Source organism: Anolis sagrei, chromosome 2, assembly GCF_037176765.1.
Source record: "Anolis sagrei isolate rAnoSag1 chromosome 2, rAnoSag1.mat, whole genome shotgun sequence".
Lineage (NCBI taxonomy): Eukaryota > Metazoa > Chordata > Lepidosauria > Squamata > Dactyloidae > Anolis > Anolis sagrei.
Window position 1 is genome coordinate 132,519,534 of NC_090022.1, and position 26,261 is coordinate 132,545,794.

The following is a 26,261-nucleotide window of genomic DNA, read 5'->3' on the forward strand; positions in this document are numbered from 1 at the left end:
TTTGATTCCTCTTCTTGATAGAGCTGGTAATATGAAATATCTTTCATATTTCCCAGGTCATAAATGTTTCTGCTTGAAAAGCAACCATCCCTCCTGTTGTTCAGTGTCCTTCGCTGGGATGGGATTACCACATCACCGCACAATATCCTTTGCAGACATCATAGCCACTTTTCAGCAGGCACAATAACAGCTGCATACTAACTTGCTCTAAAATAAACACAGAAACAAAAAAAAAACTTTTAACTTGAAAAAACTAGCACTTATAAAATTTAAAAGCATCTTTTAGACTACTTTATTTAGCACTATAATTAATATTGTTAATAATGTGAACATAAATGGAGTGGACTTGGAACAGATGACAACATGCAGAAATTACATAGCTTGGAAATGGTTTATCTGTCCACCTTTTTGTCTACTGTTTTGGATTAAAACTGCTGTAATAAAACCATATTCTGCTTAGACTACTTTTCAGCATTTTCCTTGTTCCCAAAAGAATCTTAAAAGGTTCATCTGTCTTTAATAATTGTGATGAAGAGCAGATTTCCGTAAGTGTAGCTTTTTGTGAACTGGTTGGGAAATGTTCAGTGTCCTGCTGGAATTCCTACATACCCATTGGCTAGCATCCTGAGTAGTCCTTTATTGGCTGAAGTGCAGATGGCTATTCACCTGCCTTTGTGCTCAGGCCAAAAATCTTCCATATCCGACAGCTTTGAAGACCAAGAGAGGCTGAGGCTGCATCTCCTTAGAAGAAGAATGAGAGTGGTGAGAGGAGTAGCATCACTAAGGAGTTGTGTGGTGTGTGGACTGCACTGGATCACACTTACATGATTTGTCTATAATTTTTATACACTTTTTTTTGCAGAAATGTATTTGTTTTCCTTTAAAATATCCCCGTAGTTAGATACAACCACAAAAACATATTTTGTCAGACCAGTTCTAAATATATATGTACCTACAAAGCTACAACCCATATACTTACAAAGCTAAAACACCACTAATTTATTATTATTTTTTTAATAATGGACATGATTTGCTCCAGGTTACTTAATGGCTAAGCGGGAATTCAAATGCTGGTCTTTTGGAGTCAACACTCTCACTAATACACCATGGTGACTCCCTGTTGCTCTGCTTATTTCTCCTTTATTGTCCAAAGCAAAGTATTAACTTGGAAGTCTCTGAAATGCTATGGTTTCAGAATCAAATCAGGGTTTGGTAATCCCATAAATTCTATTCAAGATTCCCAATATAACTTAGCAAATGGCCAAAAGAAAGATGCCAGATTTATGCATGACTCTGGGGGGTCATGCATAAAATGCATCTGTAGTACAGTGATGGAGCATGTGCTGTGTGTGCAGAAAGTTCAGCGTTCAATATCTAATAAATATTATAAGTAGGAATGGGAAAAAACTTTTATCTGAAAGTCCATAGTGCTGGTACAAGTCAGTGTATGTTGTATCAAATTTGCTATCTTATAGGGACTAGGTCTCTGTCTAATGTGATTAGTTCATCTGCTGAACTGACTTGAAAATAAGATGGTCAGACTACCCAAACTTGGAAACATCTCTCCAGCCAGAATAATAATAATTCAGTGTACAGAACGAATTGGGTGAATGCCTGAGGTTAGTTGTTCCTCTTCCTCCTTGGAGTAAGAATGGTGTGGTGGAAGTAAAGGGGAAACAAAATTGTGTCCTTGACTTTGCCACTAAAGCATGTAGGTCTTCTTCTGATTGAAGGTGTTAGAAACACAATATGCAGTTGGCTTTTATGCCTCCTTCATGCCTCCCTCCTGCCTTCCGCTGGGATTCAGTCTGCCATTCTTGCTGAGACTGGTGCTTCCTGTCACTGCCTGTCTGTCTGCCTCTACCAACCAGCTGCCTCAGAATGAGGATGGAATACTAATCAAGCGTACGGACAGACTGGCATTTTGTTCAGGGAGATAAGCTCCTCACATATCTATCTGTTGATCTAGCTATCCATCTGTCTGTCATCACCAACAGCCTCATCTTAAGCATCTCTATTTGGAAACAGGTTTAATCGGGTCATTTGGCTATGCGAACATGCCTAGGATTAAAACAACCTTTCTACATTCTTCATGGTTAAGAGATCAATGTTCTTTCTCTTCTCTTTTCTAATTTCTGCCTATGTTCTAGCCCTATGAGGAGCGGCTTAAAGAGCTGGGTATGTTTAGCCTGAAGAAGAGAAGGCCGAGAGGAGACATGATGGCTATGTATAGATATGTGAGAAGAAATCATAGGGAAGAGGAAGCAACCTTGTTTTTCTGCTGCTCTGGAGGCTAGGACGGGGAACAATGGCTTCAAACTACAAGAAAGGAGATTTCATCTGAACATTAGGAAGAACTATTCAGCGGTGGAACTCTCTGCCCCAGAGTGTGTCGGAGGCTCCTTCTTTGGAGGCTTTTAAACAGAGGATGGATGGCTATCTGTCGGGGGTGCTTTGAATGTGATTTTTGGGGGTGCTTTGAATTTGATTTTCCTGCTTCTTGGCAGGGGGTTGGACTGGATGACCTACAAGGTCTCTTCCAATTCTATAACTCTATGTATGATGTAGATTGTTTAACAGGACTGGCCTTATTGTGAGCCAGATTGAGGCAACTGACTCATTCGGCAGATTGGGGGGGGGGGGAGTGCGCAGGGGGCAGGGAGGGATCAGTAGTGGCAACAATACCAGGCCATTCCCCTTTGCCACATGATATACCCGTAACTTGTTACATCTGTAGCCTGGGAAGATACCTGTTCAGTCACATGAGATTCAGTTGACAGCCTGGTTGACATTTATCATGTGGATTTGGGAGGTGGGGAAAAGATGATTCTGTCCTTTGGCTTGGGCTGCATAAAGTTTTGAATTAGCCCTGCCTATGGAACAGGGACATTGCTGGCAATCTAAGAAGAAATGGGTTGACATTCATAGTGAGGTGTGATGTAGAAGAAGTAGTCATGAGATCTTCTACCCAAATAATGTCAATAGGATTGCATTAAAAACATGCCAATATAGCTACAGTCCAGGCTGGGCAGATTCTATAAAGCTATCAAAAGAAAAAAAATCATATACCAAAACAGAACATGTTGATCATCATAGTTGACTAGTATTCAAAAGCAGGAAACAGTAGAAACAAACAATATTGGAGAATTTGGCCTATAATCAAGAAATGAAGCACAAGAACAACTTACAGAATTTTGTTAAGTCAATAGTTCCTTAGTTGGAAACATATTCTGCATGTCACCTAACGGATGAGATTATATACATGTATATCACCAGATAGTCAATACAGAAACCTGAAAAATTGTAACCCCAACTAGGGATGTTGAATGATCAGTGGGGGAAATATATCTTAAAAGGGGGCATCAAAGATTGTAGTCATCAGTGCAGAGTTGTACTAGTCTTCCATCCAGCTAAGTGATCTTTAAGATGCTTCAAGAAAGGCATTTACCATTTGTGGAATGAGAAATGCCAAATGTCTAAGCTAGGTTTCCAAAGGAAGCAATGCACTCGCTAATAAAATTCAACAGACAATCAACGTGTGCCTTATTGTTTCTTACCTTTGACCCAGGTAAGAAACACCCTTTTTGGATGTTCAGAATGTACGAAAAGCATAGCATAACAGGAGGATTATGTCTGCTATCTATATCCTTACCCTTCATAGCTGTGCTCAGTCATCCTCATCAGTTCACAAAAGGCCTTCTTCGGTTCCCCTACTCTCATTTTAGGGAGACCAATATATTAGAATAGAAAAGCTTTTAGTGTGCCCAGAAGTTCCCCTTCCAACTGGGAACCTGATCTTTATTTTTTATGTTTATTTTTTACAGTTCCAGGTCATAGGGAGAGCCTCTATGTTGTGGTAGAAGCCTCCTTGTTCGGAATGATGGGTGTCCACACGAGAAACTGGAAGAGCTCGACATGGACTGATAGAGTCTATGAATATACATCTTCACACAGAGTTTTGGAAAGCAATTGAAAAGAAAGAAGAAAAGTAGTGGGAAAAGTATGTTTCAAAAACCTCCTTGAGTTGATATTTACCTTACACTGATTTTCATTTGGCATTGAAATTTGTGTCACATAATATAATAGATTTTTTTTCATGTCAGGAGTGACTTGAGAAGCTACAAGTTGCTTCTGGTGTGAGAGAATTGGCCGTCTGCAAGGACATTGCCCAGGGGACGGCCAGATGTTTTGATGCTTTGAGGCTTCTCTCATGTCCCCACACGGGGAGCTGGAGCTGACAGAGGGAGCTCATCCACGCTCTTCCCGGATTCAAAGCTCCGACCTGTCAGTCTTCAATTCTACTGGCACAAGGGTTTAACCCATTGTGCCACTGGCATCTCCTATAGCACTTGCTAGAAAACTGGTTAAAAATCTAATCTATGATTTCACTCTTCTCCTGCTATGGCTTGAGAAAAAAGTAAACTTTTTTTTGGAAGCCCTATTGTTCACCCACACACCCACTGAAAGGGAATGATTGATTTTTTTTAAAAAAAAGGAAAGAAGGATGCAGGAAAGACTTTAGAAAATAAATACATATAAACTGTAAGCCAAGGCTACCTAAACGTTGTTGACAATACCATAGTAGATCACTCTCCACCGAATTTACTCCACAAAAACAATTTTCCAAAATCATTGCATTGCAATTATGATAAAATTTTATAGTTTTTGGAGCAAAGTAATTAATTGTAAATTATTCAATTGCTATCTGCAATTAGTAACTTGCAATACCTTTCAATAAAACATTCGAAACTGTGATAAAATTCCAGGTTGTATCATTGACAACCTTATTTAAACGATCTAAAGACACAAAGAAGCTAGAAATCTCTAGTTATCTTGGGAATTAGAAACATCCTTTATACACCCCATGTTTGGGATGGTAAATCATATGAATAATTATTTCCACAAGTACAAGACAATTGAAGTAGGAGGGAGTGGAGAAGAAAAAGTCGGCCTGTACATTTTTCAATATGATTCTATTATTAGCCTCTGGAATGTCCCACGGTCACTTAAGTTCCACAGATGAATGTAGCTTCATAAAAAGGATGACCCTTTCATTTTAAGCCTGCGGTGTATTCATTTTAACAGAATAAAAATCACGATGACACTTCAAATTGCATTGAAAAAAGATTACAAAAAGAGGGCTTCTCTCTTTGGCACAGTGACAAAGTACAAAGATACACAATTTGGCATCTGTCATTCTATCTGTCTGTCTAGCTATTTCTCACAGACTGCATCTGCCCCTTCCCGATAAATCCAATGTAAAGGGCTCCAAAGCTGTTACAGTGTAGCCAAGAAGTATTTCTGGAGTCAGGTGGCCATCCACACAGTCAACCGGGCTAAGGGCACATTGGGCTTGCCATTGCCACAGGCGTCACACTCAACTCCTGGAATGATTCCATCAGTGTTGCCCCTGAAAAATACTACAAATCTCTTGGGAAGACAGGCAGACAAATGTCAGTGTGATGGAAGAAGCAAAGACATGAGCAATGAAGTGATGCTCCCACGCCATCAACTCTGCTGGACTGGCCACATTGTCTGAATGCCTGAAGACCGTCTCCCAAAGCAGTTGATATCCTCCCAACTCAAGAATGGGAAACATAATGTTGGTGGACAGGAAAAGAGATTTAAAGATGGGCTTAAAGGCAACCTTAAAAACTGTGTCATAGACACGGAGAACTGGGAAGACCTGGCCCTCGAGCGCTCTAACTGGAAGTTAGCTGTGACCAGCAGTGCTGCAGAATTCGAAGTGGCATGAATGGAGGGTGAAAGGGAGAAATGTGCCAAGAGGAAGACGTGTCAAGCCAACCCTGACCGTGACCGGCTTCCACATGGAAACTGATGTCCTCACTGCAGGAGAACATGCGGATCAAGAAAAGGGCTCCACAGCCACCTACAGACCCACTGCCAAGACACTACACTTGGAGGCCATCATCCTTGGGCTACGAGGGATCACCCAAGTAAGTAAGCCACTAGCAAGTAGCTTCCTCCCAGCCACATGCTGGTGACATCATATGAGATGCTGTCTTGCTAGGAATCAATAAATATGATTTCTGCCTTGTTGGGAGCTATTGTTATATTAAAAATTACCGTTATGGATTGAGCAGGATCACTGAGCAGTTGCTTGCCCATATGATGCTAATATTTCAAAATTACCTACTGTAGATGGTATATCAGCTCACTCAGGAGCTTCTAATGAATTTTGTTCCACAGGAGTGACTGTCTCACAATTGGGTGTTCACCCACCATTTGCTTTGATTGCACAGAAGTCGAGAGGTTCAGCGAGTGTCTTCCCACCTACTGGGTTTGCCTGCTGCTGCCACTGTTCTGAAGAGTCTCCATGTCTCTCATGCAACCGGGGGATTTGGCAGAGATGCAGACTGACTTGTCTTGCCTTTTGTATGAAAGGACTAGTCAAGTGGAAAACTACGGAGTGAGCTGCAGATCAGATCACTGCACAGCCGTCCTTACGCATGGATAAACTAACATGTCAATACACGCGGCATGAGGCTGCCTCTCCTGGCCTTCCTTTCTGGCAGGAAAGCAGTTGCAGCTAATGAAGTCATGGGAGATAACAGACAGAAGGTAATAGATCTGCTTACTTGATACCAGTTAGGTCTCATCTTGACAACAGTTGTAGGGTCTGTGGTTCTGAGGCAGATAAGTTGAAAATGATTTAAGGGAAAGTTGAGAAGCTGAACAGGACTTTTCTGAAGCAGTAGGAAGGGTGAAAAAAATTGCATTTTAAGAGTATAATTTCCACATTTTTAAATTTGCCACAATGGTATCATTACTGACTTCTCTACCCTACTCCTCATTCCATTATTCATTTCTCTAAACAAATTTTAGAAATTCCAACCATAGCAGTGCTTTGACAGCAGAATGGTAGGATGATGGGACATGATGCTATAAGGGCAGAGAGAGAGGAAAAAATGACAGAAATTAGAAAAATGGGTTAAAAGGAGTTTAAGAGGAGTTTGAGAGGGATGACCTGTGGCTTTTCTGTAAGAGATTTCCTTGTGAATGTTTAAGGAGGGAAAAGAGGGTCATTAATATAATATTTTAGTGTGAAAAAAATACACATTTTCAATGACTTAGGCCCCTTCTACACTGTCCTTATATCCCAGGTTATCTGCTTTAAAGTGGATTATATGAATCTAAACTGCCAGATAATCTAGGATAAATGGATATTCTGGGATCAGACCCTGGGATATAAGGACAATGCATAAGGGGTCTCAGTAGGAGTAATGCATTGCTAAAGCACCCTGATTGTGTAGTTTGACAGAAGAAGAGTGTAGAGGTAAAATGAATCTACATAGAATCATAGGCCCCTTCCACACAGCTGAATAAAATCCCACATTTTCTGCTTTGAACAAAAATATATGGCAGTGTGGACTTAGATAACCCAGATTAAAGCATTGTGGGATTGTCTGCCTTGCTATTCTGGGTTATATGGCTGTGTGGAAGGGCCCGTAGAGTTGGAAGAGACCTCGTGGTTATCCTTAACTAGTTATCCTAACAGTGCTAAAGCGGGCTCATGCCCAGGGCTTCAGATTCCTAGTGGCCCATGTCTCAGTTGTTTCCCCACCGTTCAAGACAAGATGAGAACAAATAATCCAAAGTAGTTTTAGGCATATTCCACAAATGAAGAACCTGAACCAGCTAAATGTTTGAATATAAGTTTGTTTCCTTTGTCATTGGTATCTTCTACTCCATGAATGCAGCTTGAGTTCAATTTTGGCACACAGTACAGGACAAGTCCCTTCTTCGAGCAGCTTCTAATCTAAACACTTATAAAGGATAAATGACAAAGGACAAGAAGGAATACAGAATTGTTTCAGATATGAGCTGAAAAGTTTCAGAAGAGTGAATTTCATTATTGGTTTCTGAATAAAAGGTGAATCCCTAAAGACGTTTTGTTTCAACCTCTGCTATATTCAATTTCATGTAAAGGACACTCCCCCAACCCCCCCCCCCAAAAAAAACCCCTCTTGGTTTAAGATTAAAGTTACAATTCCCTCCTCTTGGCTCAAGCTTTATAAAGTTGGAAATATACAATTTGGGTCTTAAGAAACACGTCCTGTTTACATTACAGGCAATGCTAACAAAACATCCAACAGTAAGGGGCACATCTACACTGACCATTTGGGTTTGTCCACTGTGAGGGTCATAGAATCATAGAGTTGGAAGAAACCTCATGGGCCATCCAGTCCAACCCCCTGCCAAGAAGCAGGAAAATCACGTTCAAAGCACCCACGACAGATGGCCATCCAGCCTCTGCTTAAAAGCCTTCAAAGAAGGAGCCTCCATCACAGTCTGGGGCAGAGAGTGCCACTCTCATAGTTAGGAAGTTTTACCTAATGTTCAGGTGGAATCTCTTTTCCTGTAGTTTGAAACTTAATCCTGACAAGACAGAGGTCTTCCAGGTCAGTCATTCAGCCGATCAGAGTATAGGATGGCAACCTGTGCTCGACAGGGTTACACTCCCTCTGAGGACACAGGTCCACAGTCTGTGTGTCCTTCTCAATTCTGCACTGACACTTGATGCTCAGGTGTCGACAGTGGCCAGGAGAGCCTTTGCACAATTAAAGCTTGTGTGTCAGTTGTGCCCTTACCTCATGAAGTCCGACTTGGCTCTGGTGGTCTATGCCTTAGTTACCTCCAGACTGGATTACTCCAATGCACACTCTACAGGGGGCTGCCCTTGAAGACGACCCAGAAATTGCAACTGGTGCAAAAATTGCTGACCAGATTACAAACTGGAGCAAGTTAAAGGGAACGGCCAACCCCTCTGTTATAAACAGCTCCAATGGCTGCCAATGAGTTTCTGGTCCCAATTCAAGGTGCAGGTGATTACCTACAAAGCCCTAAATGGTTCAAGACCTGCCTATCTTTGCAATTGCATCTTCCCCTATGAACCAACATGAGCCCTAAGATCACCCAGGGAGGCCCTCCTCTCGCCTCCGCCTCAGGCGTGGCTCGTGGGGACGAGGGAGAGGGCCTTCTTGTTGGTGGCCCCCTGGCTCTGGAACTCTCTTCCTAGGGAGATTTTAGGTTCTTGCGGAAGGAGGACAGGATAGGTGACAGTCTGGTCACCTACCCTGTCCTCCTTCCGCAAGAACCTAAAATCATGGATGTTTCATTGTGCCTTTGATTAGGCAGTTCCAAGAATTAGAATATCTAAGTTCCAGCACTTTAACATTGCCCTCCACTCTACAATCCTGACATCATAAAGCCCAAGGATATTACTCTCCCCTCCCTGCCACTGAATTTTGCACTTTCCCTTAGCTCTATCTAGGAATTTTGCACAAACCCAGAGCCCTTTGAACTCTGCACTTTTATTGCTCATATTGTACTGTTTTCATGTATGTTATGTTTTATTGCGATATGTTTCTAATGGTTTTGTTTTGTTTTTCTTTTATTACATTTCGTTTTAACTCTGTGCTCTCTGGGCCTGTCGCTTTGTAAGCCACCCTGAGTCTCTTCAGGGAGATATCAGCTGGGTATAAAAATAAAGTAATCGTTGTTGTTGTTGTTGTTCCACGTCCTAGTCTCCAGGGCAGCAGAAAACAAGCTTGCTCCCTCCTCCTATGACTTCCTCTCACCTATTTATACATGGCCCTAATCATGTCTCCTCAGCCTTCTCTTCTTCAGGCTAAACATGCCCAGCTCTTTAAGCCACTCCTCATAGGGCCTGTTCTCCAGACCCTTGATCATTTTAGTTGCCCTCCTCTGGACACATTCCAGCTTGTCAATATCTCTCTTCAATTGTGGTGCCCAGAATTGGACACAGTGTGATTCCAGGTGTGGTCCAATCAAGGCAGAATAGAGGGGTAGCATGACTTCCCTGGATCTAGACACCATACTCCTATTTATGCAGGCCAAAATCCCATTGGCTTCTTTTGCTGCCACATGACATTCTTGGCTTATGCTTAACTTGTTATCCACAAGGACTCCAAGATCTTTTTCACATGTACTGCTGTTAAGTAGATGATTACATTGACTTGTCTGGAACAGGTTTGAGACTAGGAAGGTGACTGCATTTCCCATGGAACCCTAAAACTGCTGTACAGGGTCCCCGGTCCCAATCTGTTTCCAAAAGAGATTTGTGCCAGAGCTCTGGAGGTATACCAGGTGACATTAAAAATGGAGACTGGTGAAAGATTTTAAAAATCAAGCATTTTGCAAGAAGCTTGGTAGTGGTCCCTAGAAGGATCTTATACAAGGTTTATCTGCCCCAGTTGTTTCATTTTACATGTACATATTATTAGTATTGAATAAAAAAAATTCTAAAACATGCCAAATTGCTCTCTTTCTTTTATAGTGTAGAAACCTACCCCTATTTCCCCCCTATTATTTCTGCTTCCAGTACTAGCTTTTCTATTAAAGAAATAATGCCAGGAATGCATCTCCTTTGTAAAGTGAGATACACCTGTAACAAAATGTGTAATGTCAGAAACTATGTTTGATTTCAACATATCCTCATTGTGGCTATCTTTTTCCTTGCTCTTTCAGACCTCAATCTAGATGGGCATGATGTAGCAATCCAATATATCCTGATGAAACACCTGAGCTTTGCTGAATTGCTGGATGAATTTCCTGTGTGCTCATCCAGGCCTGTTTGTTCCAAATACATAATAAAAACCTTGAACTTTTATGTAATTCACCCTTACTATTATGCCATGTAAAAGCTTCTTTTGTGTTGATATTGCTAATGAAGGGTGCTTGAAAAGGGTTATTTATCTCTTGTAAGTATTTAGGGATGCACAGTTTGAACGGTCAATAGGATACAGTGCACTTTGAAGCTTACAAGCTCTTTATAGGATTGGTAGAGTGAAAACTGGAGAGGTTCATATACCTTTCATAGTTGTCACTCCAAAGACATAGCAGCAGGGTCAAAGCTTTTTTTTTTTTTTTAGTGAATCATGAAAAGTAGTTCCATAACAAAATAATTTAAACAGTATGGTTCATTTTATATTTTATATAGACTAAATTCAACCAATTTTCTATTTCAGTTTCAAGTCTTAAAATAACTGAAAATGACTGTTAATTGGTAATTTATAGCTACAAAAATACCACAATGTCTGTTGGAAACACTTGAAAACTGTGTCAATACACTTGGACAGAAATCAGGCTCCATTGATAAGTTTCAATGAACACCCAAGAGTGCAAGTACAGTCAGTCTTTCTTGCCCCATTGTGCCTCTTATGTATGTTTTCAAAAGTTTAAGAGTTGAAAATGACCTATATATAGGCATAGCAATGGGAACCCTACTATCTGGAAAAGTGGGGAAGCAAGGAGGGAAAGGCCTAATTCCCCATTAGGAACCTGCCTCTTACCTCACACTGAAGCAAAGAGCACAGCAGGGGGGCAGAGCAACCTCCAATAGCCTGCAGCTCCACCCCTGTCAAGTGCCCCCATCAAGTCAGGTCTCCTTCATGAGGGTCTTCAAATCCTCCCCTCCCCCAATGCCTTAGGCTTTGCTTGCCAGTTATGGGTGAGCCAACTTGGTTGCTTCCACTATATCAGCTATTGCTACAAGTAATGACAGTGTGAATAAGTTCCCAAAATTTGCTTGAGATAATGCTTTCAGTTCTGGAGGGACTTGTTTATTTTTTTCTTCTCATAGACTTAGCATGGTGATTTGCTTAACCAGTTAAAATTCATGAGTAAACCAAGTTTTTTTTAACCTGAACCCCTAACTCCCCCCCCCCCTTGAATACAGCCCTGCATAGCAGTGTTAATCTGGAATATCAGTAGGCAAAGGGATGTTTAGCACCTTTGAGGCTTTCTCTCAGTGTGCTACAAGATCCCACTGCACACTTTAATACTTGTGCAGGAGAGGAAATTCCAGCAAGTCCTGCTTATTACTTCTATTGCACAACTAACAATGCTTGATGAAATTCCCCATTCTACACAACCATTAAAAGTATGACAACCCTCTCCAGTTTTCACTCTAGCAACCTCAGAACTGTATTCTTCACTGAAAAGGGGGATATAACAAAAACGTAACTTTTTTACAGACCAGTGTTCAAATTCCTTCATGGTCATGGATACCCACTGGGTGACCTTTGGTAAATCACTCTCTCTCAGCCTCAGAGAAAGGCAAAGACAAACACCCTTGAACAAAGCTTGCAAAGAACAACTAGTGATATATTTAGCTTAGGGGCACCCTAAGTTAAAGGGAAACAACACCTGCATTTTGGTTTAAAAGAAAGGACATCTCCACATGCACCTGGTTTGCAAAGAGGTTAGTACTTCCAGGAAACTTGTTTCAGTTTGAATCTGTTTGTGGACAAATTTATGTGTGGGGTACATGCCATGTTTCAAAGCAAAATTATGCTTTCAAATATACAATTCTGGATTTTATGGTGTGACAGGGGATTCTGGAAGAGCCTTAGGGTCAGTCATGCAAGAGCTGCATGTAACCGACTGCCTTTCTGTTGTCCTTGCTTCAACCCATCTTGCTGGCTATGGATTTAAGCAACAAGTCCCAAGTTATGTTCTATTTTCTTAGGGAAACATATTCTGCCTTTTGCTGTCTTATCTGTGGCTTGTTATTGTGTGCCTTAAAGTCACTTCCCACTCAAAGTATTCATAATGAGAAACTATCATGAGTTTGTCTTTACAAAATTTATTCAGGTGAGTTTTTCCATTGTCTTCCTCTGAGGCTGAGAGTGTGTGACATGTCCCAGGTCGGTTGAGCAGAAATTTGAACTTTGATCCCCAGTGTCCTAGTTAAATTGCTATACCAGACTGAATTTACTTTCTGCGGGTAGCCACTAGCAACCTCTCCACCTGTTCTTCCTTTTTTAAACAGTGAACAGAAGGCAGTGTACAGCCTAGTAAACATGTAGTAGAGACAAGCCCTTAGGAAGCTAAGATCAGTTCCCGCATCACTGCAATTTGCTTTTTGTTAATATAACTACAAACTTCAGGGCATAAGACCAGCCAGTGCTGATAGCAACATTGTTTCTAGTTTCTGACATCTGCGTTATTTCAAACAGGCCACCTGCTTAAGCCACGTTACTTAGCCTCTCAATGGAATGAATATATACATTTGCTGTAAAATATATACAAGGACTCAGTGTAAATAGCCCAGGGAACAGAAGTGGCAGGGGCTGGCAAAGAGTGGTTGGACACCATTTTCCGTAAGCACAATTAAAGGGCTATGCAAACGGTCGGACCCTGTGATTAACGCAGCTTCCCAATTCACATGAATATTAAACGCCAACAGGCCCAGGCTCCCCACACAATGAATTCTGTATGAATCTTAAGATAAATCATTTGGATAAGTTAGCAGCAGCTGTACTCCCTTGCCACCAGCTGCCTCAAAAAATCATTTCAAGTCAGGAGAGAAAGAGAAAGAGAAAGAGAGAGAGAAGGAAAAAACCCAGTAATTAGCATTCTGGGATCGGAGGACTAGGGATCAAGGCTGATAAACGCAAGGTGCTTGGAAGGGTTTGGGAAACCAAAAATAAAGGAAGGTGCTAGGCAAATCATGGCACATATTGTTATGCTCAGCTGCCCGTATGCTTCTTGCATTCCTTTGAAAGGAAAGGGTTTTGTGTGAGCCTGAGAGCAGCACTTATAATAACTTTATTTTTGTACTCCGCCTCCATCTCCCCAAGGGGACTCAGGACAACTTAAATGGGGACGAGCCCAATCAACATAGTTAAAATAAAACACATTAAAATACATCAGCAAAATAAAACAACATTATAACAATAATATAAAAGCAAACATCAACCAGCAACCAATAAACCTGCAATAATGATCAGCTTCTGGGCACTTGGCAAGACAGGGCAAGGGCTAAGGCCTATTGTGGCTGCAACTGCTTCTGATTCAGGTTTTAACTGTCTTTGTGCTCCGACATGAGAAAAAAAAAGAATAGGAGCCAACTAGAGGTATTATGAGAAGACTGAGACGATGGTGAGTGATGCATTTTGTTCACCTGGTGCTAGAGTTGTTCAACTGATGCTCAGGTTGAAAACAGGAGTAGCTGTCCCTTTAATGAATGGTTAGATGAGGAAATTTCTTCAAGTGTTGTTGCACACAGGTAATAAGAAGCATTTTCTGGAATTTTGTTTTAGAACGGTAGTGCTGGAAGAGACCCCAAGGTCCAACCCCATTCTGCTATCCAGGAACACACAATCAAAGCACTTCCAACAACCTCTGTTTAAAAGCTCCAGAGAAGGAGATTCTACCACATGATAAGGCAGACTACTCCACTGTTGAATGACTGTTACCACCAGGATGTTTCTTCCTAATGTTTTCCAATGTCATCTACACATTAATTAAGAATGCAGATTCCCTCTCCAGTGTTCAATCTGGCAACCTTACCTGGTCTTTTCTGTTGGTGGCTATGGCACTGCCCAGCTCCTTTTCCACCCCAGGGTTGGTACTGGGGAGACATTTGCTCAGACCCCCCCCCCCTTCCCCAGTTACACACACCAGGAGTCAACCCTGCTGTTGTGACTTTCCACCCCTTGTGGAGACAGACCTCATCAGATGGCCCAAAGTTTGGCAGCAACTCTGGTTCCTCTTCACATGATTCTTCACATGATTTTTGGCGCTGTGGCTGTGTGGCTCCCCACCGTGCATGCAAATATACATTTTTCTTTTTTAAGCGTAAGGAGCTGATCACCTTTCTGGTACCATATATCTTCATTCCTATTGCATAGGATGGTTTATAGTCTTTCCAACTTACTTATTCCACCTGCCACCAACTCTCCCCACCCCTCCTCCTCCAGCTCTGCAGCAATTTGGTCTCAGAGGGTTGGCCGCAAGCTAAAAAACTCAGATTTTCCAGGAAACTGGAAATACAAGGTTTTTTTTTTTTAATCAGATTAAAATCCTTAGGCATCAAATACAAACCAAACAAATTGTTATTAATGTTGTGTGTCCAGAGTGGCTACAAGATGAATGTGTTTCTTTTTGGCACTATAAAACAAGCCCTAAGATAGGGTGGCTTCCCCCAGGCTACTGACTGACTTTCAGTCAGAAGGAGTGCTTGAACCCAGAGGGCTTCTTGTTGTGGCCCAGGGTATCTGTCATGGTACAACACAAGTGATTAAGTGAATAAACAGTATCATGGAAGGTTCCTTCCTCAATTGCTCCCGAACTGTGCATTCATAAAGTGCCAGACCAATGAATTAAATAAACCAGTGTCTCCCAGAGTCTCTATCTCTTTCTATATCAACAAAATGGGATACTAATGCAACTTGACATAGTTGCTATAAATATTATTAAGATTATGGCCTAAATACTGATGACTCCCAAATTAAGTGGACTCACTGAATCGGTTGCTGAATGGCAAGCTAATATTTCCGTAAATCCTGTGGACTGAATGGATCTACTCTTGTTGAGATTATGAGTAGAATCCAGAGCATTGTGTACCAAACACTATGAGAACTTAGGGAAAGGCTATATAAGGGGAGGAGGGTTCCTTTCGTCCTCCTGCACATCTTACCATTGGCCATGCCAAATTGGGTTGATGAGGTTTATATGTCAAAACATCTAGGGGAGCAAAGTCTCTCTTCCCCAGCTTATTGAATAAGATGTTGTTTGTGTCTATTTCATGAGTACTAGGTGAGATAGCTTATATGTCAAGAATTCTTGCAAAATTAATGTTTCCTCTGAGCATAACAGATAAATATTTATATTTGGATTGCATATGCATGCATGCATGCTTTTTGTCAGCATCTGGGGACATTATCTCACTAGACTTTAAAGCAGGGGTCCTCAAACTAAGACCCAAGGGCTGGATATGGCCCTCCAAAGTCATTTACCTGGCCTTTGCTAAGAGTCAACCTAAGTCTGAAATTACTTGAAAGCACACAACAACAACAACCCTATCTCATCAGCCAAAAGCAGGCCCACACTCTTCATTAAAATACTAATAAGTTTATGTTTGTTAAAATTGTTCTTCATTTTAATTATTGTATTGTTTGTAAGTGTTTTTTGCACTACAAAAAAGATATGTGCAGTGTGCATAGGGATTCATTTATGCTTTTTTCAAATTATAATCCAGCCCTTCAACAGTTTGAGGGACTGTGACCTGGCCCTCTGTTTAAAAAGTTTGAGGACCCCTGCTTTAAAGCAATGGTTTTCAACCTGTGGGTCCCCAGGTGTTTTGGCCTATAACTCCCAGAAATCCCAGTCAGTTTACCAGCTGTTGGGATTTCTGGGAGTTGAAGGTCAAAACATCTGGAGACCTACAGGTTGAGAACCACTGCTTTAAAGAGTTGCCATTCCACTTTAAATCCTGTGGCTGCCTCCTGTGTAATTCTGGGATTTGTAGTTTATTGAGGTCCAGGGCTTCTCTGCCTGAGAATTTTAAAGGCCCCTCCTTAAACTGCAAATCCCAGAATTCTGCAGGAGATAGCCATAGAGTTTAAAATAGGATAGAAACGCTTTAACGGTGTAGTGATAATCACTCAGTTGAGGACAACAAGTTGAGTACCAAACATTGTGACACATAAGCAAAATCAGTGCCTCTCCCTATCTCAGGGGTGAGTGAGCAACTGTGTGGGAATGTATGGCTAATAAGTTTATTTTGCCCATCTGCAGGCTACCTTACCACTCTTACACTTCTGTTTTTCACTGTAGTTCCTCTCATAATGGAGACAGAAAGTATATGATTCTTTAATGTGCTAAGACTGTCCAGTGAGGTGAGATGGCCATGCGTGATGTTCTTTTGGTCTTCATATGTTTTGCATATAGCAAGAAAAAGAGAGTGCAGACCCAGAGTGAGTGTGTTATATCCATGATTGGTTCCATTGTGACTTCTCTCTGCCCCCCAAGGGCACACACTTCTTTAAATATAATGAATCAAAGCTGAGCATTCATCATTTTATCTCTATGATTATGTTCTGAGCCAAAGCTTCTCAAGAAGTTCTCTCCAGAAACTGCTTTTGATTAAATAGGCTCCACTGCATTTCCCCAAGTCCTATGGCATAACTCCCTCTTGCAAACTGAGTAAATAGCAGAAATATCTTCCTTGGGAGTTATAAGATCTCCACATTAGCACAGAGAAACCATCTGACTGCTACAGTGGAGTTTAAATGAACAGGGAGATATATTTCTGTCTGTCTGTCTGTCGTGTGTGTGTGTGTGTGTGTGTGTGTGTTTTAGCAAGTTAGCAAAAACAATAAAACTATGAGGCATTGGATTCTTATACCTTATATTCCATTGGCCTTACCACTTCAATAGGCACTATTTCTGTTGCTGAACTGAGTTCCTTTGTCCATGTGGTACTGAATGGTTGGTCAATGATGCCAGCTGAGACATGGCTACTTACCCATTTAGGGAAAAAGGGAGGACTGAGTCCAGCTTTTCACTTTCCTTCTTAAACATTATTGTCTCCCAGGAGACCCCAGAGGCCCCCTATCACCTACCACTCAACACGAAACATGCAGAAATTGTTTTTTTTAGTCTTAAATGTGCAGATATTCCTAGGCTGTTGGGAATGGGGTGAAATTGTTGTATCCATGGGTCAGATCTGGCCAAGAGGCTACACTTTCTCCATTCCTGTCCTAAAACAAATACTCTACTGCACCAATCAGAAAACAAAACACTATATTATTGGTAGATGGAATTCTACTCAAGACGTGCATGTAACAACAAAGGCTGGCATCACTGGCTTATTAATATATAAGTGCATGCCAGGGTTCATCTACACTTTAGAATTAATGCAGTCTGACACCATTTTAACTTTTTGTGTGTGTATGTCAGGAGTGAATTGAGAAACTGCAAGTCACTTCTGATGTGAGAGAATTGGCCGTCTGCAAGGACTTTGTCTAGGAGACACCTGGATGTTTTTGATGTTTTACCATCCTTGTGGGAGGCCTCTCTCATGTCCCTGTATGGGGAGCCAGAGCTGACAGAGGGAGCTCATCCGTGCTCTCCTCAAATTTGAACCTGTGACTTGACAGACTTCAGTCCTGCCGGCACATTTAACTGCCATCACTTAATCCCATGGAATCATGAGAGCTGCAGTTTTACAGTCTTTAGCTTTTTCTACCAAAGAGTTCCGGTGTTTCATTAAACAACAAATCCCATGTTTCCATAGCATTGAGCCAAGATAGTTGGTGTCCACTGATTTAAATCTACAGTGTAGAAGCACCCTCAGCCCTGCAGAAGAAACAGTATAGCTTATCCATTGGATTTATTATAACTCCATGGCTGAGAACAGGCTTATTGTCTCACACTCACACATATCCAAGACTGGCAATTTGGTAAAACCCAGGTTACTAATATTGAGTGTCTATCCTGGCTTTGGGACTGTGGGAGATGTGACAACTATGATGCAATGATAATTGCAATGGCAACAAAATAATGCAGAAAAAATTCCACCTGTAAATAGAAGGTAGCAGAAGATATCTGATTCCAGGCATATTCTTTATGGATGGCTATTCAGGGAAACTATTGCAGCAAAACATGAATCCTAACTGTGAAAATGGGAGCCCACTAAGGAGGTCTACCTGTGGAAATCTTCCTCTAAATGGGAAAATGTAGGATCTTGACCAATGTATATACACCAGAGAGGTCGCCTTTGATGAGAATAATACACTCATCTTTTAAAACAAATGTATGCATTGTGTGCCATATTCATGTGGCCCTACATCCAACATGCAATGATACACCCAAAATGCTACTCGTGTAAGAGTCTGGCTAGCATGAGCATTTCTTTCTCCCATTTCCTCTTTACGGATATTAATCCCCTTCCCATGTGGTGTTTAACTCTCTCTAGATTCCTCTGCCCCCACCCACTCTGCTTTGTATGGTTGGCATCAAAGCTCCAGGGAAGGAATCCATTTCACTCATTCAGATGTCAAGGGAATTGAAAGCTCTGCAAATATTTCCACGATCTAAATTACATACCGACCCCAGCAGGGCTGAGCTCGTAATGTAATCCAGGTTATGAATTGTAAATCAGAAGCTGTGGGAAAAAAAGAAAAGAAAATCAATTCAATAAGTCCCAACTATGCAGGCATGCCACTGAAAGGACTTGCTATTGCATTGGAGTTTCCCTGCACACAGCATGCTGGGGCAGCTCTTAAAAGGCCACAGAAAACCAATTTCTTGTCCTTTGTAAAAGTCAAAAGACTTCCCTTATTGAGGCCATATGTGAGCACCTTGGTTTATGGCCACTGGGATGTTCAGCAGGCATATTGACACTTAGAAGAAGGGAGTCGTGCCCAAGTTGAGTCAGGTAGCAATAGTCAGAGGGACCCCCAGCTGATGTCATAACCTGACATTTGAACCAAGAGATCAAAGGTAGAATTGGACATTGCTTTATATTTCTGAAGGAAAAGCAAAATCCCAAAACACACAGTAATGCAAGGGATGAGCTCAAAGGAAAATTTCACTAATAACTCTTTCCAGAAGGTTCAGTTCAAATTTTGATAAAGAAAATTGTCTACTTCAACTCTGTTCAGAAATAGCCCATTTTCTTTTGGGCCCTGAATTTGTGTCACATTTCAGAAATCCAAAGCTGAGTGCCTCTCAAGGACATCTACAAATAGGGACATCTTTTTTGACATATAATTTGAAATTTAGATGCATAGTAGTTCTCTAGGAAGGGATAATTTCTGCAAAAAGTGAACGAGATGGGCACATTAATTTTTTTGCTATTTACCTTTAAGGTCTGCTAATAACTTTTAAAAATTGTTGACATAGTTGAGAGAAACTTGTAGGAAAGGTTGCCTCCTTTGAGATGAATAGATAGAGGTATTTTATTGCAAGTATAGGATTTCTCTTTGCAAGGGTTTTCAGAAAGGACACACTTTGATTGGCATGCTTACTGGACCATTATTCCAAAAAGAGAGGAAGACCTTTCTATGGAATCTACAAAATTCCAGAAGGGTAACTGGGTACTTTGCATCAAAATGTGGGTAGTATTTTATGTCAAATTAAATTCAAAGAAAGAGGGGGATTGATTAATTTTCATGTCCATCCCCCTCCCTGTGTGTGTCTGTGTGGGTGTGGATGTGGATATGGGTGGGGTGTGCAAGTGTTTAGAAATCCAATACACTCCACTAAGGGTTCCCTAGTTTTCAGAATGAAAACTTCAGGAAATAGGGAAAACTGCAGCATTTGTAAACCTCTAGAAAATCAATTTAAAGCTTTTTAAAATAATGAAGCACAGTTACACTGGAACAAAGGACATGCCATACCCTGCTTCATCTCATTTATCTATAGCATAGGTGGACAACTTCAGATTTGTCAATATATGCCCCAAATAAGTAAAACCTTTTATAAAAAAATACACATTTTCTGGTTATGAATTTGGAGAATTTGGAGAGCACTGCAACCTCATTGAGGATAAAACAGTCTACTCGGGATGTGTCCAGGAAGAGATCCCATTCCCCCATTTTTGGGTTGTTCGGGAATCAAGATCAGGGTCTGGAAAAAAATATCATTATAGGGCTTTTTGAGGGTATGAGTCACACTTTGCCCATTGATTTATAAAGCAACATTATTTTGCAGGGGGAAAATCAATCCTTACCCATTTTATTTCTGTCACTCTAAAAAATGGGAGTTAGAATCAAGAGTTTTATCAGTGCTACAAAACACAGTGAATGGGTATCCAAGTAATAAAATTTTCCATAGGATAAGAAAATGAACCTGTCAGTCACCCTCATGACTGTCTGTGCCCTACTATAGTCATCACTGTCACTGTCACACAAATGAATCATGATATAAACATCTTTAGGGAGGAAGTTCTCCTGCCTTTCTTACCTTGAATGAAGCTTTATGTAAGGTCTAATTTTGGTTCTTTTTTTTCATGTCAGGAGAGACTTGAGAAATTGCAAGTCACTTCTGGTGTGAGAGAATTGACCATCTGCAAGAACATAGCCTAGGGGATGCCCAGATGTTTTGATGTTTTACCATCCTTGTGGGAGGCTTCTCTCATGTTCCCACATGGAGAGCTGGAGCTGAAAGAGGGAGCTCTCCCCAGTTTTAAACCTCTGACCTGTCGGTCTTCAGTCCTGCTGGCACAAGGGTTTAATCTATTGCACCACTGGGTTCTGGTTGCTTCAGATGAAAGCAGCATAACTGAGAAAAGCAATATAACTTGCCCATAGTACAGTTCAGTCTCTGTATTGGTGGAGAATATGTTCCAAGATAACAATCCCACCCACCCCATAGATACCTGAAGTTGTGGATATTAGGGAACCCTATATTTTGACTATACTTGGGCTAGAAGCATAACACTGGAAGATCTAGAGTAGTCCACAAATTATTCTGGGGGAGGGTGGATATATTTTTGATTGAAGGGAAATAAAACCATAAATAATATCAAATATTTTGATCTGGCTCAAAATTCAGGCTCTATTTAAATATCTGTGTTTTGTACAGCAACCCATTCTGAAGGCCTAACTTTTACTTGACTAATCATTACCTGAAACAGCTTCAGCCTTCCCCCTCAATTTCAAGAGGAAGAAGAGAGAGAAAATAACTCAACATTTAAGTTTTTTTTGTTTGTTTTCCAGAACTGCTTTAGCATTTTATACAATGAGCCTCAGGCTTGCAAAGTTCTCCTCCTCCACGGTAGCTGTGAAATGTTAAGAAATATTAGATGTAGTTTGCTACATCTAAACTAGGGGAACTGTGATTTATAAATAAGTTTTGTTTTCAGCTGAGACACAAATATTCACAAATGGGACTGTTCTTGCTCATCCACTTAATTGGCAAGCCTTGCAGAGGCTGCCTGAGCTCAGCATTTCGTAAACTCCCAGGATCTTATCAGTCTCAACCATACAAGTTCACTGCACCCTTCCCTTCTTGCAGGAGTGCTGCTATGCAGCTAGCCATTCCCATTCTTCAGGATACTCCATGCCATTCCACCTTCTTTTAAGTTATCTGTTTATTTCCAATTGTTCTTAACATTTGATGATTCTATGATCGGGTCACTTTTTACCTCCCTAGCTAGATGGGAGGTAAAAAGGATGAGAGTATCTATACATTTATAAACCTTGATGATGGTAGTGTATGTGTCTTCAAGTCCCCTATCGACAATGATCCCATGAATTTCATAGGATTTTTTTAGACAAGGAAACCTCAGAGTGGTTTTGCCAGTTCTTTTCTCTGAAATATAGCTTACAGCATGTCATATTCCTTGGTATCCCATCAAGGGCTAACCCTAGCGCCTTTAGGGGAGGGGTCCTCAAACGTTTTAGGCAGAGGGCATTTGGGGGATTGGACTATTGTTTGAAAAACACATAAATGAATTCCTATGTACATTACACATATTTTATTATGTGCACCCCCCCCACAACATGAAAGAACAATACAATATTTAAAATTAACAATTTTAACCAACATTAAATTACCAGAATTTCAATGGGAAGTGTGGGCCTGCTTTTGGCTGATCTGATAGTTAGGACAATTAAGATTGTTGTTGTTGTGTGCCTTCAAGTCATTTCAGGGGGACCCTAAGTCTAAAGTTTAGGGTGGGTGCTGGGTAAATGACCTTGGAGGGCTACATCCAGCTCATGGGCCTTAGTTTGAGAACCTTTTCCTCAGGGTTTTCAGGCGCTAAGTATGATGATAACAGCATCTTGCTTTTCAGTCAGCTTGTCTTGGTACTATTTCTGTCAGCACTCACCATTACAATTCACCACTAGAGCAGGTGATGATGACAATGATGACATTTAATATTGTCAGATAATGAATGGATATCTCAACAGATTTGGTCGGAATTTGACAGATAATGAAGGGAATCGTTGAAGGTGAAATACAAATCCTTTCAAGAAGGGAGGGAAGAAAGACAGAGTGTGCAATGTTAACTAATGTTAGGTAGTTGACAGCATATTGGTTTACAAATGGTGTTAGAGGTTATCCAAGCCAGATAAGAGAAGTGGGGAAGTGTAGGGGAATAAATAATTTTCTCTTTTTAAAATAAGAATTTTTATTGAAAAAATGCAATCAAATGTTTTTAGAAACCACTACTACTGTCTTGGGTGGTATAGCTAGAATAGAATGGAAATTAAAAATAAGATTGGCAAGAAAATAATAATAATAATAATAATAATAATAATAATAATTTACCATCTGTTAGCTGCAAAAGGCCACCTGTAGTGAAATCTACCTTTTAGGCGACCAGGCCGAAGCCTGAAGGTCAGTAGCTATCATCTTGGAAGACAGGCAGAAGCAGGAGGAGGAGTCAAGCCAACTCCTGATTGGTTGGAGCAATTAGGGGAGGAGTCGGTTGAGAGAGGGAAAGAGGCTGTCAGCTTTTGACAGGGGGAGAAGTGTCTTGACATCAGACACAGAAGGATGGGATTTTAAGAGAGGAAGCTAGAATAGGAGTCTGACAGGGAAAGAAAGCTTTAAAGTGAGCCTTAAGGATAGGGAATGAGTTACAGACAAGGGCTAGGGTTACTGTAACAGAGTCAGTAACAGAATCAGTAACAGAGAGACTTGTCTTCTTATACTTAGGGAAAGTATAAGAGAGCTTTTTGCCCTGTGTGTGAGACAGATAGGGGTCTGTTCTCTAAGTGATACTGTTTCTAAGAATAGAGCAGTGTGTTTAAGGAAACTCACGGTTTTAAAAGCTTTAATGTCAGTGGAACTACTTGTCTGAATAACTAAGTCTTATTAACTAAATTACGCTTCTGTACCGCTCATTCTTTGAGTTGATATGTGTTTAAAGTTCAATAAACCTTTTCTAGTTCACTTTTAATTGGTGTCAGCTTCAGTCTGTCAAATCCTTTTAGAGTCCAGTCAACCAGTAAGGCAGTTACAGAAGAACCTAGGGCAAACACACCTCACCTACAACACATTTACACCTTTGGTTCCTCAGTCCAATAAAGCTGAGGTGGTGGCAGCTAATTCTACCAGAAACATTGGTCATTGATATATTTAACCCTTGGTCAGCCTCTAATTATTTTACAGTGGTGTCCAGCGGCGAGTTACGTCACGTATAGTCTAAATTATATTACATTGGTGGCAGAGGTGGGATTGTTTGACCACCCTGTCCAAGCTGTGGCCCTTAATTTCGTTATACCACCCTACTAGGTTCGGCACACATTATTCGCTGATACATGACACAGTCCTAGATACTTGGGATGTGATTGAATACAAAAGCCAGCATTGTGATCTTGTTTGCTGTGTACTAATCCTGTTGTGTATCAAATAATAATAATAGAAACCCGTTCTATGTATGGGCTGTCATAATTGGGCTTACTTGGGACTTCATGGGGAATTTTCTTGGTTGTCATGTCACTTCCTCATGAAGTATTAGGCCAAGACTCCAGAGATGGGAGACTAATTAATATCATCCTTCCCTTGAGATTTATGGAATCCACTAAACTCCTGAATGCTCTGGGGGATTCACAAGCTGATGAAGTTGGCAATTTCATTGAACCATTGGCCTCTATATGTCGATGTCATGGATATGGTCATTTCCAAATACCCACTCCAATACTCTGAAGCCCACAATTTGCTAGGTGATTCAGAGAGAAAGATACTCGTATTCAGAGTGCAATGGCACAGTTACAGAAGTATCTGGGGAAGTGTCCAGTCTTTCATCTTGTCAAATGTATTGGGATCAGTTTCAATTGTTATATGTTGATGCTTTAATTGCTCCAAATCATCATATGTAAGCTTCCCTTTGTCCATTTTGGCTGATAAGATCTAACAGAAGTAACTGGATTAACTTGATGAGTCTAGGGGGTGATACATTCTTCCCTGTCACCCCCTGTCTTCTGCTCTAAAGGAGGCTGTAATGTGCCCTCTCCTAAATAGGACCTTCCTGGACTGTGACATATGATGGGAACTACTGTCCTAATGTGAATATCTCCATCTTGGGTAACATGTTGGTATGGCATGACAGGTTTACTTGGGAACATATACAGTGGCTACATGATTGATCCCCTCCCCTCCAAAAAAAGAATTGCTGTTGTGAGATATTCAGACCTGAATATTCTTGATTAATCCCAACGAATATAAACAAAATGGTTGAACAGTGAATCAGCACACAAATAAATCCTACTGGGTCTTCTCTATAGAATTTACTCAGGAATGGCTCTACCCTGTAGAATTAATTCAGTTTGACACCACTTTAACTGTCATGTTTCAATGCTATAGAATCCAGGGATTTGTAATTTGGTGAAATATTATAACACTTTGGTGATGAAGGCTAACGACTTTGTAAAACTATGAAGGTGGTCAAGTCAAACATAGATTCTTGAGGTTATAAAATAAAAGAACACATTTCAAGGAGTGGGAACTGCATTTATGGTATTTTTGACATACTTCCCTGCTACATTTATGCCCCTATCCCAACATTTAACTAATGGTTGGAAAGCTTCAGCAGAGAGATTTGTCAGTAGCCTGAACAATCCTAGGGCAGCCTACTTCACTTGCGATCACTTTATCTGCAGACACAATTGCTTGAAATGTTTTTGGTGGTGGTGAGTCTGCATGTTTGCACTGCTTTGAAGCTTGTTTTGATTTTGGAGTGAAGTAATGTACCCAGGTTTTGTCACATGTAATGATGCCATCCAGAAAATCCTGGCCTTCCCTGTCAAAACGCTCCTTCACCTCAGTGCAGACATCAGCACTTCTGTGCCGGTCAAAAGCGGAAAGCTGTCTTGTTACCTTGCATGTGCTAACTTTTCAAAAATGCAAATGTTTATGAATGATTGTGTTCCTTGTTCCTGTAGAAAGATTAATCTCTTGTGCAATTTCATGACAGGTGATGCATTGATTATCCAGGACCTGGCATTTCATGCGACAGGAATGACTGTTGTGGGCTGGGAACCACCACGACCAGGATCATCACTGATGGACATACAATCATCTTTGAAACAGTTACACCATACAAATATCTTCCTGCAGCTGAGCATCTCATCACTGTACTGTGCTTGAAGTCTTCTGTAGATATCCATGGGTTTTATGCCTCCATTCACAAGACAGTTCATCATTACAAACTGTTCCATGCACACACTGACACTGTTGTCTGCCATCTTGATTAACAGTCTCTGGACCGCACCATGTGCACCGCCTATGAGTAAGGTAAAGGTAAATGCTTTCCCCTGACATTAAGCCCAGTTGTATTTGGTCTGGGGATTGGTGCTCATCTCCATTTCAAAGCTGAAGAGCCGGTGTTGTCTGTAGACTCCTCCAAGGTCATGTGACCGGCATGACTACATGGCACTCCATTACCTTCCTACTGGTAATAGACCTATTGATCTATTCACATTTGAATGCTTTCGAACTGCTAGGAAGAGGAGTCTAGCGGGCATGTGGCA

The 26,261-nt window shown here is 41.0% G+C and overlaps 1 long non-coding RNA gene across 1 annotated transcript; it reads left to right on the forward strand.

Annotated features, from left to right (window-relative positions):
- Positions 1-5,415: 5,415 nt before the first annotated feature.
- Positions 5,416-26,261, forward strand: LOC137096406 (uncharacterized). The gene is made up of 3 exons (XR_010909447.1): positions 5,416-5,957; positions 6,211-6,582; positions 25,706-26,261. It is a non-coding gene; the product is annotated as an uncharacterized lncRNA (long non-coding RNA).